Consider the following 14,037-nt stretch of genomic DNA (forward strand, 5'->3'; position numbering starts at 1 on the left):
TGTACTCCACTTCCTGGCCACAGGCACCTACCAGCACACAGTCGGACAGTTGCATGGCATTTCTCAGCCACTGTTCTCACGGACACTATTGCAAGTGCTCGATGCCCTCCTGCAGCACGCAGACGACTACATCTCTCTACCACGCTCGGAGCAGGAAATTACCAACACAAAAGTGGGATTCCATGCACTTGCCGGCATACCGGGTTGCCTTGGTGCCATCGACTGCACCCATGTGGAATTGGTCGTCCCACATGCCAGGGAGGCCCAGTACCGCAACCGAAAACAATTTCATTCACTGAATGTACAAATGGTGTGTGACTCCAACAGGATCATTACACATTGTTGTGCTCGATTCCCTGGATCAACCCATGATTCTATGGTCTTGAGGAACTCTACAATACCACGCTACATGGAGCGACACGCAGGGAACAGATCCTGGCTACTCGGTGAGTCTCATTTCATGCATGATGATGTGGGGTATGTGATTCGGCAATGACCTGGCAGGAAGGGGGGGGGGGGTGTGTGCGTACGTAGCAATGGCATTCCACATCATACGTTTATCGTCCACATACAGGTGATGCTGGATATCCACTGAAGAGATGGCTCCTCACACCAGTCCGGAACCCACGGGACCAGCATGAGGAGGACTACAACCATGCCCACTCACGTACCCGTGTAGTCATTGAACAGGCATTCGGCCTACTGAAGACTCGTTTCCGCTGCCTCAGCAGGTCTGGCGGGGCACTCCTGTACCGCCATGAGAAGGTTGCAAAGATGGTCATGGCATGTGTCATGCTCCACAACATGTGCGTACGTAGAAATGTGCCCATGCCCCCTGACGCAGAACTGCAAGCACCTGAAGATGGTCATGATGAGGGTGGGGATGTGGCAGCACCTCAAGGAGTCTGCGAGGCACAGGAGGGCCGTGACATTCGTCAGCATCTCATTGATGCATGCTTCTAGCACTCACGCCTGGTGGCTGATACATGGACACGGTACTCGTGGCACTGTGTGTGTCTGGTACATGCACAATATGGACTGTACGCCTATGATGGCCTAGTACACAAAGATCATTGTCCGCACATCTCATTGGTTGATCGTGCATTGTTTATGGCATATGTGATATCATGTTGAACACCCTATCGACCCGCCACCCAAGTGAGCCCAACACACCCCCTACACCCTCCTACCTCCCCCCCGAACACCAGTGTCCAAAGATGCTCATTGTCAGTGGGCAGTCGCTATTGCAAGCCCCCTCTGCGGGTATCAGGGGCACCCCTGCCTGTGGAGCGCAGGTTCCTCCCAGATCTACGTTGGGGGCTGCCCTGGACGGAACTTGCAACGGATGATGTCTCTGCCTGCTCACGTCCATGCATGTCCCTAAGGGTTTGTGAGAGCTCAGTGAGCACACGGCGCACTGCGGCAAGTTCGGCACATAAGTCTTTGGACGTCGCATGCAGTTCCCCCCTCAGGCTCTCGGTGCTTCTCTCCATTTGGACTCTCAGGCTCTCGGTGCTACTCTCCATTTGGACTCTCAGGCTCTCGGTGCTACTCTCCATTTGGACTCTCAGGCACTCGGTGCTACTCTCCATTTGTGCCCTTAGTGTCTCTGTACTTCTCTCCATTTCTGCCCTAAGTGTCTCAGTTGATGTTTCTATGTCTGCCTTAGTGCCCCCACATTCATCGGCATGGTCCTTGAGGAGCGTGGCCAGTTGCTGCTGTTGCACGATTAACTGGTCGAGGGACTGTTGCCTCTGCTGGGCCATGGCCATTTGCGGTGGTGTCACAGAGGGGCTGGTGACCTCATGTTGCCTTGCCACAGGGCTTGTGGGGGATGGCCAGTCGTCGTCTTGTGGGTGCCCCTGCGTGGTATCCTCATGTTGTACGGGATGGGACAGACAGGGGGATTGGGACAGGTCATGGATGGATCTGACTTCGACATCCCCGTCTTCTGTGTCGGAGCATGCTGCCATCAATGGGGTGTCACCTATGGTGCTGCTGCCACCAGAGGCAGTGCCTTCTGTGGCATCCATTGGGGGGACCTGTGGTGCTGCTGTTGTGGGCATGCTGGCTGCTGGGGTGCCTGTTGATGTTCCCTCCTCTGTGCTGCCACCTGATTTGTGCTGCTGCCGTGTCTTGATGCGTGCAGCTGAGGTGGAGGGTCTTTGGACGTTGTTCTTGGCCCTCTTTGCAGGTGTGCTGGTAGGGGTGTCCTGAAGCTCGTCGTTTGGATCGGACCCTGAGGTGGAGTAAAGGAGGGTGAGGGTTATTAATGGGTCTGTGGGAATTGGAATGGCATTGTATCACATGCATTGGGGTGGTACCTGAGGGTGATTTGGGTCGGGGCCTTGGAGGTGCTTTCATTTGTGTGTGGAGTGAGGGTGCAGTTGTTTGGCAGCCTGCAGTTAGGGTGTGCCTGCTGCACGTGTAGTGGGTGTTTTTGGTGTTTTTAATTATTTATGTATTTATTGTGAGTTTTAAAGTGCGCTATCAGGCCAATGTGTGTGGACGTTCTCCTGGACATGTGTTTCTGTTGCACTATGTGGACACATGGTACTTCACATGATTGGACATTGTGGATTTAGCTTTGTTTCATTTGGGCCACCTACCTGATTCTTCGGATGTCTGCACTCCTTTCTCCATCCCTCCGACTCCCTCTATGCTCTCCATTCCAATGGTGGAGGCACAGATTTCTTCCCAGGGGGTCAACTTGATGGGTGATTCCGATCCTCCCCCGGTGGCTGTGGCAATGTTGCGGTTGGCAGAAAGTATGCTACGGACGCGTATCCGCAGGTCGTCCCATCGCTTTCTGCATTGCTGTGGGTTGCGGGGTGCGGTCCCCACTGCACTTACCCGCTGTGCCACCAGAGCCCATATGGCCTTCTTGTTCGCAAGTGCCGTCCTGGTCATTTGCGTGGAGAAGACGGCGGCGGCATTCTCCTGGAGGGTCTCTGTTAGCACGGTGAGTTCCTCACGGGAGAAGTGGACCTGCCGCTTGCGGTCGCACGCTTTCTTCGCTACTTTTCCCATTTTTCTTGGTTTCGCTAGGGTGGATGACGGGTTGGGGTGTGTCTCAGGGTAGTGTTTTTAGTGGTTGTGTGGATTTTGTGGTTTTATAGGTGTACGGCGGGATGTTTCCCGTTCCGGGCCCATGTTTTTACTTCCGTTTCCGTATATTTACGGTCACCGTACTTTCCGGTTGGCGCTCACTGCGGTGTCCGCTAAGATGGGTGGCGTTATTGCACCCAGGGCGCCGTACGGCGGCGGTGTGGGCCGTTTTGGGGTCATTTCCGCCATCGCGGACTTTGCACTTCTGCCATGCCGTGGTGCTCGTGCCCGATGGGTCGGAATGGGCCGCACTTTGCTCCATCGTGCAATGGCGGAAACGCTATTTACGCTGTGGCGGTCCGGTCAGTCACTTTCCGCCAGGGTCGTAATGAGGGCCACTGTCTTGGACATGGGATGTTGTAGCAAGTCTGCATACGCCATGATCTGATAGCTTTTTGTGCATAGTGTGTGCATTGTAACCTGCATGGCAATGTGTTGCATGATATCATTGTGATACCAATGTATATTGTTGATGCAATTAACATGATTCTTCATGACTTTATATGTCCTTTTGCAGGTGATGAGGCACTAGATGCAGGGGAGGCGGTAGAGGTGGAACGGGAGTCTAACCCGGAACAGATCACTAGTGGAGGACGTGGTGTGGCAGCCCATGAAAATCCACTAGTGCAACAGGCCATCCGGGGTATGGCTCAGTACAACACAGACTCTGATGAAACCAGTAGCTCTGGTGCTGAACGGGATGTCAAATCCTCTATGCTGTCGGAGGTGAGTGCACCAAGTGTTGGAGCTGTTTTAGCCTGTGCATCTGCCGGGTCTCAGGTACCCTCACAGGGCCAATCAGTGGTGTCACGTCCGTCTGTGGTGGTTACGGCTGCAATGTCACGATCCACAGTATTATTTTCTGGTCCTGCAATGGATGTCCAAGGGAGGGATGCAGTCCTGCAGCCACAGAGAGCGGCATCACATCAAGGGCCTTGCTCCCTTGGGTCAGGCAGGCATGGGCCCAGCACATGTGGTGGAAGTGTGCAGGCTGGGGAGACTGTGTGGGAGCAGTCGATGTTGGGTGTTGCACAACACCAGGGTGCTGCCTATTAGGTGTTGGCTAAGGGCATGGATAGGGCGGCCGGTTACATGATACCACCAAACACAGGTAGAGCACCAGCTGCAGGTATTGCGGTCCACATGCTGCTCACACAGGCTGCACATGGGGGCTACCAGCAGGAACCAAAGGACCGATCTGAGGTCTCTGAAGGCATCCCTGCTTGCAGAGGGTCGGGCCCACAGGGAAGCCCTCAGGCAAGAGTTGTTGGCCCTCAGAGCTTCAATGGAAGTGCTAGAGGCAGCCCGCAGTACACAGTACCAACAGGAGATGCAACTATTGAGGCAGAGCATCTCAAAGGAAATCCCTGCATCCCGTGAGGTGTTGAATGATGACCTCCAAGGCTTCATGTTGCAGATGCATTCATCTAAGTCCCGCCTAGTCGCTGCCACTAAGGACCAGGCCAGGGAAATACGTGGTCAGCCACCTTTTGATTCTACATAAGAAGGTGGCCACAGCAAAAACATGCCTCCCAATCCAAGATAGCCGTGCAGTCCAGGAGCCCATGGAGGGAATTGTTTTTTTCAACATCCACCCATGTGGGAGTTGACATGCAACCTGCCCCTCCACCCTCCTCGGTGCCGCCCCATCCCCGACCAAATTGGACATTTTTATTCTTGGTTTTATTTAGTTTTTGTTTTCTACACCCCCCCTGGCCAGATGTTGGCATATCATAATTTGTTTTGCTCTTTCCTGGTTGTGTTATTTTTTCATTTGGATCTTGATTGCCCTTGAGATGTGCCATTTACTCCTCATGGACTACACATGTGATGTGGTGTTCGTGCGGGCATCCCTAGTGAAGTCAACTAGCACGTTTGCATGGTGGTGCACAGGATGGCATGTGCAGGTAATTATAGGTTTGTTGTTCCGTTGAATGTGTGCTGTGTCAATGGTACTGCACAATGGCTGTTTTAATATGTTCTCCCATGTTGTTCCAGTAATCAATGATGTGGCGGTGACTGCTGTCCCAGGGAAGACACCCTGCACCATTTGAAGTCCTCGCTCCACATGTCCTCCACCAGGCACTGTCCTTCCTGTACCAAATTAGAAAACACACTTACTGGTGAAGGTGATGTGGGATTTACACCATGCAGGCACAGTCATCAGGTAAGCTTTTGCAATGTCTTGCATGCTGAGCATGCCTCATTTTTGGTCATATTTGCTGCATGTGTCGGTTACCTTGTATGTCCTTTGCATGCTGACATGGCGTTATGGTAATTTGATTGTTGCTCATGTCACTGTGTAACCTACCTATGTGGATACCTCTACGGGCGCACCGACTGTGCTGTGCAGCATGTCATTGTACATCTGAAAACCAGGCTGTGTACTCCTTGATCTGTCATTTCCTTGGTATTCTCTCTCTGTGTCACTCTCTCTCTCCCTCATCTCTTGTGGTACTCTGTACTCCTGGAAAAATCACTGTTGATAACCATTCACCCTGTGTCACCCTGTATTGCTCCTGCACTGTGTGTTGTATGCATATTTTCTTGCTGTGATCAAGTATAATCACGTATGTGCATGTTGTTTGTGCTGTTATTCTGCATTGCATTCCATTTCGGTAAAGCGACTCCCTATGGTGTGCATCGTATGCACGGCAGGTGAGTTCCAGGGACAGGTGAGTGCATGGCATTTTCTGACACTTTGGTGTTGTTTGCATGTGAGTGGGGCACTGTGTGTGTTCACTCTGGATTGGCGCACCTTGTGCTCAATCACTATTTCTTGAGGGGGCATGAATCACACGGAATAATTCCAATGATGGTTATGGTCATGTTCATCAGATGGATTGCTGGGGCCACTGTTCACTGATTATGATAACTGTGCTTTGTAACTGTGTCCGGCTTTCATGGTTGTTTGGGACTGTGAAGCACGGTCAACAGTTTGTGGACTGTGCCAGGTGCAGATGTTTGGGCTGAGGTGTGCCTCATTCAACTTGTATCAGGTCTAATGAGTGACAGATCAGATCCCTAGCAGGGTTTGTGGGATTAGGGATGTTTGTCACATTTGACAGGTCAGAATTATGGTTCAACTATTAATGTGTGCTACAGCATTGTGAAGCCACAAACATGTTGCTATGTCTGATGGTATGTGGGCTATTTGGTCTAACAGCACATCATGTTTTGTGTTCTTAGTGTGTTTTCTTCCTTTTCTCATGCATGCAGTAGCATGGTGTATGCAGCTTCTAGTGCAACATGTCTGGGTGTTTGGTGGTGCTGCATTGGAATAGATGCAGCATTACACCATTGCTATGAGGTGACAATGAAGTCTGCATTGACCATGGTCTGGTGGTTAACAGTGTACATTCACCGTTATTTAATTGTTGATGAATGTATCAATTTGCTTGGTGTTGTTGGCTTATGTCTTCCATTGCGGCTCCATCGGTGTGCAGAAGTACTTTGTGCAATCAAGCAGGGTTCTGGTGGAGGTGCAAGAGGTAAGTGGCTGAATGATTGTCAAGACATCCACTGTATATTCTCCAAGACCTATTTCACAGTACCTTCGGTATGCGTTTGCAGTACATATGCCTTGCTAGTACACATGACTGACTGAACCATCTAGTGACAGGCTCTTCAAACACAACCGTCCGCACCTCAGCACCCCCTGACACTCACCATCATCATGATTCATTATCCTCATTCACTCATTTCTCCCCTGACATAGTCAACCGAGTTAACAAGTACATGAAGGTGTCATCTGTATTGCTGTACAGCTGCTCCTACAGAACCATAATTGTCAACATCTGCTCTCTGTCTAATGCTCTTGCTGATCTAGGCATACTCTCCTTTATTGGTGTTTAGTTTCAATCCTCAATCAGGCACTCACTTGTGCACACCATCGCTAATATGACATATGCACAGCCTTCCTGACCACCATCATACTGGGGAATAGCTGTTTACAACTTAAGGGAGAAACTGCTTGCCAAGTTGGTCCACATACAAATGTACACCCATTAGGGCATTCTTGGGGATGTACATCAACACCAGTGTGGATTGAAACAGTACAGAGCAACAGGCACTGGGGCCACATGATGAACGGTGGCATCCTTCCATTCATAATGCCCTGCTGTCCTCATCATCCTTGATGTCTCATATGCTTTTCACACAGTAATGCATTCCATCCTCATTTTGCTGCTCCATGAACGGACAGTGGACTTGCTTATGTCAGTCCAGAAAATCAGTTTCATAGAAACCCCATCCTGTTTCCTTTCTTCTACCCTACTTCAGCTGCCACCTGTGGCATCATCCAGGTGTCCATTCCTTTTCCACGCTTCTTTGACATATGCTTTTGCCTGCTGCACCGCATATTTGAACCATTGTCCAACTGATGCATGTGCTATGATGAGGTCAGACTACTCTTCAGCACTGATCCTAGTGACACACTGGCACCCTTATTCACCATGTCTGCCTCACAGCCATCCTGGACTGGTACCATCAAAATTACCTTGGCTTGTGCGCCATTTCCAAAAGTGCATGTCCCAATGGGCTCTACTGCAGCCTACTTCTGCCATTGACTCTGTCCTTCCTACATGTGCTCGGTCCCTGAACACTCATCCCAAGGCAGGAATGTTGGATATATCTTCAACTACCCCTTCCCTTACTGCCACATATTCGTGTGATTGTCAAGGAGTCCGACTTGCAGCTCTTTATGCACATAGTTTATGTACACTTCCACAACATCATGCTGAGGTGAATGTTACCCATGCTGTGGTACTCTCCATGCTACTCTACTGCAATATCCAACTCATGGTTGTTCCTTGTTCTATCCTGCAACACCTACAGCTTAGCCAGATTAAGTATGCGTGATTCGGCATTTGTCTAATGGCCGCAGCCAACGTCTATCCTGCAATGTGAATGCTTATGAGGCTCACAGACTCTGCACGTATTACATTGTGATACTGGGATATCATCAGGGACGTCATTTCATCAAAATGCCAGGGGTAGCGGAAGTGACATCACATGACCCTTGACCCATGGTGACATCACAGGAAGTGATGTCATTTTATCCCACCCCAAAGTGATATCGCAGGATGCGACGGAACGCGACCTTTCATCCGTTGACAAAACAGGAAGTGGTATCGGATAGCATTGTACACTACAAAAAATATGGTTACGATATCATTATAATGTGATGTACATTTCATACAAGAATGGATTGCCATATGTATCGTTAAGATCAGTGTGTATGGGCTCATATTACCAAATTACTGTGAATGCTAGCACCATGACCAAATGATAATGATGTGTTGTTATATAGCACTTACGCTTAAGTGCTTTATATAGAAAAAATATACACCCAATATCACCCAACCTGTGTTGGTTCTCATGTATCGACCTCAGAAGGATGAAAGGCTGAGTTGAGGCGTTTAAGAACAGACTAAATCAGTGACTCACCCCCTGTAGTGTGCCTGAAATAAACCTTTAATGAGTCTATCAATTATTGTATAGAATTCCAGAAAGACACATTATTTGGTATTCCTAATCTTTCTTATTAAGGGTCAGTGCTGAAAGTGTTAGACTTGTGTCACTCCTTTTCTTCTTTTTCTTCTTTTTTTTTTTTAAGGGGCTTTAACAAGAAAGCCAGCCACTCCAAAACGAAAGAGCCACATGGTGCTGGCCACAGCCCATGAGCTTGCATTACAAAAAAAAAATGTTTTTTAAAAAAAAAAACTTTTTTTTTCTTTTTTTTCTAGAGGTCACAAGGGTGACCATAGAGGTCGCAAAGGAGACCTGGCGACCCCTAAATGACGTCCCTGGATATCATCTACAGGGATGTCGGGGTCCCGGTACCGTCTTCAATGCTTCATGATGTTATACGACCTTTCTGTACTCCTGCTTTCCTCAGGCAACTACTACCTGTGTGTGAAGCACTTAGGTATTGGAAGAGATGCTGGTGGGTCAATTTGCTCTGTGTGATGCCCTCAGTGTAGTAGACTCACTCTCCCCATGCACATTGAACAAGTACTCCTTAAGGTCACATTGATCATGTCATCCTTTCTCTTCTCCACTTCCATCTCCCACTCTATTCTGTTCTGTTGATGCAGTAGCGTGCATTATGCCCCTGTGCCTTATGTGTCATTGGTGCCCGGATCCACCACATGCCTCATGTGAAGTACTGTGTATATGGTGCACAGGGTTCAGGGATGAAGCTATGGTGTGTTCAACCTTATTACTTTCTGCCCACCCATACCACGTGCACACAGAAAGCTTTCTTTCTTTTATGTATCTTTCTAACTGTGGTGCTAAACCGGGGTGTGATTGATACCTGTGGTTATTCTACGTGTACATGTCTGACTTTGCACCCGTGATTGGCACATTCACCTCTGGAATCAAGTGGGATGTGTATGACACAGTACTTTATTTTAGGCTACCCTCAGCCGCATCATCTTCATCACTCATATATGTCTGTAGACGATTCAGTCATGGTGTGCTCCAAATGACCTCTGCCTTTAAGTCAGCAGGACTGTATTAATTTGCATTGTGGCTCCAGAACCAGCTTTCACACTTACTCTGTGGCCATACTCCCTAGGCTGTACAGCCACAACAACATGCACAGATATGGCTGATTATGGTCATGTTTGCTTCAATTCTCTCCTTCTCATGTCCCACTTATGTCATCTCTAGGAAATACAACTATCTGCTGCACCTCCTCTGAGGTACTGCACCATTTCTCACTTTCCACAAGCAGTTCACTGTCTCCACAGCCCTGATTTAGGCTAGGCTGCACTACTGCAACTGCCTCTTGCTCAACCTCTGTGCTTCCAATCTACACCCTCTGTAATTCATTCAGAACAAGATTGTAAAGATTATGCTTGACGCCAAGGCCACGGACCACATCTGTCTACTAATGATTGTCCTCCACTGGCTAGCCGTGGTTGAAAGAGTCAATTCATGGAAAGTATTCATTGTACACAGGGCTTTGTGTGGGGCCTGTGTACTACCTATCTGCAAATATTCATAACACAATGCTGTCCCTCCAGTGCCATATCATCATGTTACTCCAACCTTCTTCAGGTGTGCCAGTTCTGGATGCAGATCTTTTGAAGGTGATCTTTATCGTCAGCAGAGGCCACCCACTGGAATACCCTTCCTGCCACCCTCTGTTTGGGGACTCATATCCTTATGTTCCTGGAACTCCTCAGGAGTTTCCTCTTCTACTCTTCCTTCTCTCTGCCTCTTCCCCGCTAAGTGATCCCTCTGCTCTCTCACTCTCTCCATACTTGTTTGCTTGCAGCTTGATGACTGCTTGCTTGATCTACCTCAGGGTCTCACGGGCACCTGTCACCTCCAGCAATGTTGTCTGCACTTACCTCAGGGAACTGAACTAGTGTCATCATCACTGCACTTGGCAAATGACCCTAGAGAGTTTCATCTCTCTGCACTTGGACCACCCCTGAACTTGTTCCCACCCTACAAATGCCACACCCCTGTAAGCGTCTGTGCACTTGCTCCTTCTTCTTGCACCATGCCTGTACAGCGTCTGCGTGTTCCACCCTGTCCTCGGTCCCTGCGTGGTGGCGCATTCATGCACTTGATGAAACTGTAGCTTCATCATCTGACATTATCGCTGTTGCCACCACTGTTGATTATTTGACATGCACAGAGACAGCCTGGAGTGACTATTATGTTTTCAGTGATTGTACGAGTGGTCTTTTTCACCCCTTGTTGCATGCATCCTTGAGCTCTTTGAGACACCTGCCTTCTGTGTCAGGCATTTCCAAATATACTTTTGCATGACATGCCATAACATGACACAGTATAATGATCATTTTACATGACATCAGATGGGTTGAGTGACAGAGAGGTGACGTAATTAAAGGTTTGGCATGTTGGTAGTAATGTCATTGGGTAACTTGTATTGGTTAGAGAGGAATGTGTTTTAAGTTGTAAGGGATGCACACAGTTTTGCTCACCCAGGGGCACATGCTCAGGGTGATTTGGGGGACACAGTTGATTGGCCCATTGTCATCATTGAATGGTACCTGGAATGTGGCATGATCGTGTACACTCCACAGGGGATGGAGTTTAGGTGAAAAAAGTAACCATAAGCTGCATACAGGCAACCTCTACTCATGTCCTTTGCCCAGCCATACGCAAACAGCGTGCCTATGGGTATGGATGTGGGGGCACCACCATGTCCACTGGTACGCCACACCGTGTTGCAACATTGTGCAGGACACATTCTGCCACTATGATCCTGCACACTACGGGTGGTGCATATAGCAACTCACCATCAGAGTGGTCAATGCAGCGGAAACGTGACTTCAACACTCCGAATGTGCGCTCCACTATGGCCTGAGGTGCAATATGGGCAATGTTGTATTTTACCTGGGCAGGTGTGGTGTGGTTCCGTTTTGGCATCATTGTGTAGGTGCTCAGAGGGTAGGCACTGTCCCCTAGAAAGGTGAGAATGTTTGTCAATGGTGTTTGTCTGTGTCTAACATGCATGCATGTGCAGGGCCATTTATACTCACCAATGAGCCATGTGTTTCCATTCCTCCCAGTGTCTGGGGAAGGTGTAGGGGTGACATTCTGAATATATAACTATCATGGGTGGAGCCAGGATAGTTTGCATAGACAGAAGTAATGATGCCCTTGGCATCACAAAGAACCTGAACCTTGATGGAGTGCCAGTGCTTCCTATTGCGATATATATGCACTATTGCCCTAGGTGGACCTAGAGCAACATGGGTGCAATCATTGGCACTGCGCACTTTAGGGAAGTGCGCCACCCCATAAAAATCCTGGACCACGACCTGCTTTTCAGCAGGTGTTCTGGGCATACACATGTGCCGGCGGGCTGAGGGGTTTGCAGTCCGTATTGCCAACACCTGGTGTAGGTAGCGTGACTGAGTGGGCTGTGAAATGCCCCTAACTATAGCAGTGGTCTGCTGAAATGACCCAGTGGTCAAAAAATGCAGCACAGTGAGCATCTTTTGCAAGGGGCTCAGTGCTTGGGAGCACAGGGTGGATCATTTAAGGTCATCTTCCCACTCTGTGACCAGGTCTAAGATGATATGAGAGGGAAACGTAAACCTGGCATAGACCTGGTCGTCAGGCAATCCAAAAAGTGTGGTCCTTGGGTGGAAAATCCAGGCCCTGGCCATCCTTCTCCTGCGGTGTCCCACGATGACTGCTGCAACAAACGGCACATTTATTGTGGCAGTATACGTGCGTTTGTTAATCCTGCATGCTTTTTAAGCATTTTTTGGTGTGCGTGTTGACGTTTCCACCTGCTATCACGTCGGGATTTGCAAGTACTATTTCGGGCGCCGTCGGTCCCTGTTTGAATCCATGAATATGCTTTTTTTGCGCGCATATGGGCGTTGCGATTGTTTTACTGTGTAACCTCCCTCGTAACGCCCAAATTTTCACTTGTTGTTCCCCATTCCATGTTTTCCGCCCACTTTTTAGGTGGCTGCGCAGAATTGGTCAGCCCTTTGCTTTGGTTCTCCTACAAGGCGTATGTGTTGTCTCATTTATGTGTCAGACCGGCGCAGATTCCTCAAAAATCCCAGGTAAGCCCTGCGCATTGTTTTCCATGAAACCGCGAACAGGCGCTTGCACGATTTTGCGCGCAAATCCCTGATTTTCCACACAATATATTCCATGAATTGGGCCCTATGTCTTTTCCCTGACATCTTTATGTTATGAGGGGAAAAAATGTCATGTCTTGCTTTAGACACCCATGCAAAGCCATTTTTGTGTCAGTATTTGCAAATCCTGCTTTTCATGTGAAAGGAAACTTTGATTTTCTTCTGCCTCCATGAATAAAAAAGCTGCTTTGCCTTTTGTAATGACATATAGGCCTGTTTCATGTTGCACTTCCTTGTGTTACATGCAGAACACCCAAAGTCTGCCTTAATAGGCTCGTTTTCAGTGTGAAGTTTTTTTTTATATGAAGGCTGGCAGGTCACTTTTCCAGTGGGCCCTTTAGTTTTGTGGGTTTGCTATGGCCTTGTATTAAACCCTACAAAACAAACATCAAACCATGAACTTACACAACCCAGTCTAGGCCAATGCATACAAGCACCATGGTCGCATACAGCTCTCCTCTGAAGCACAAATGCCCCTATGCTCCCATAACACACCTAAACGCAGAGCTCAGGGTTCTGCCAGTCTGCACGCATCAACGGTGCTAGCTTGCATTATGCCTCTCTGCCCACTAACCTAACACACCGCCTTCTCTTTCAAATCCACATGTTGACCATGCAAATGGCAGAGGTGCACAACATTAATCACAATAACATGACCTTCTTGCAATGTAAAAAGATTAGAAGTAGCTGCCACTTTATGCTATTTTTTTAATGCACTTTAATCACTTCTACACAAACTTTGAAACTGAATCGCAACAAACGGAAATAAACTGATGACTCAAGAGGATTCAAAGTTAATTTAAGGGTCTTCGACTAATTAATATAATTTGCACAGCTAACATAAGCTGCAATTGTTTTTAATGATTAGTTTGCGCAAAGGGCAATGTGTCGTCAGAAAAGAGGGGTCAAAGATTTCAATGACAACAGCCTACTGTTCGGTACATAATGGAATGCAGCTGCAGGAGAAGAAAACCCCATACAATTACATGCACCGTGGCCCTGGCGTTTCCTTCAGAACTGCATCCATGCAATTAGCTGTCACTTGTACTGTAATAATGTTAAACTGTGTATCTACAATGAGCAAGGCTCTAATTGAAAGGTTTGGAAATTAAACCTCACTCGATAGCAATAATCTGTGAACAAAAGCGGGCTTTGATCGGGACAAGACAAGCGGAGCCGAATTCACAGTTGGCCGAACCAACATCCAAAAAACAGAAACATGTTCTGCACTGCGGTGTTTCAGAGGCAGTTGAAACAAGAGCATCGGGTCCGGTGCTAC

The sequence above is a fragment of the Ambystoma mexicanum genome, chromosome 4p (genome assembly GCF_040938575.1).
Source record: "Ambystoma mexicanum isolate Mex_15411 chromosome 4p, UKY_AmexF1_1, whole genome shotgun sequence".
Classification (NCBI taxonomy): domain Eukaryota; kingdom Metazoa; phylum Chordata; class Amphibia; order Caudata; family Ambystomatidae; genus Ambystoma; species Ambystoma mexicanum.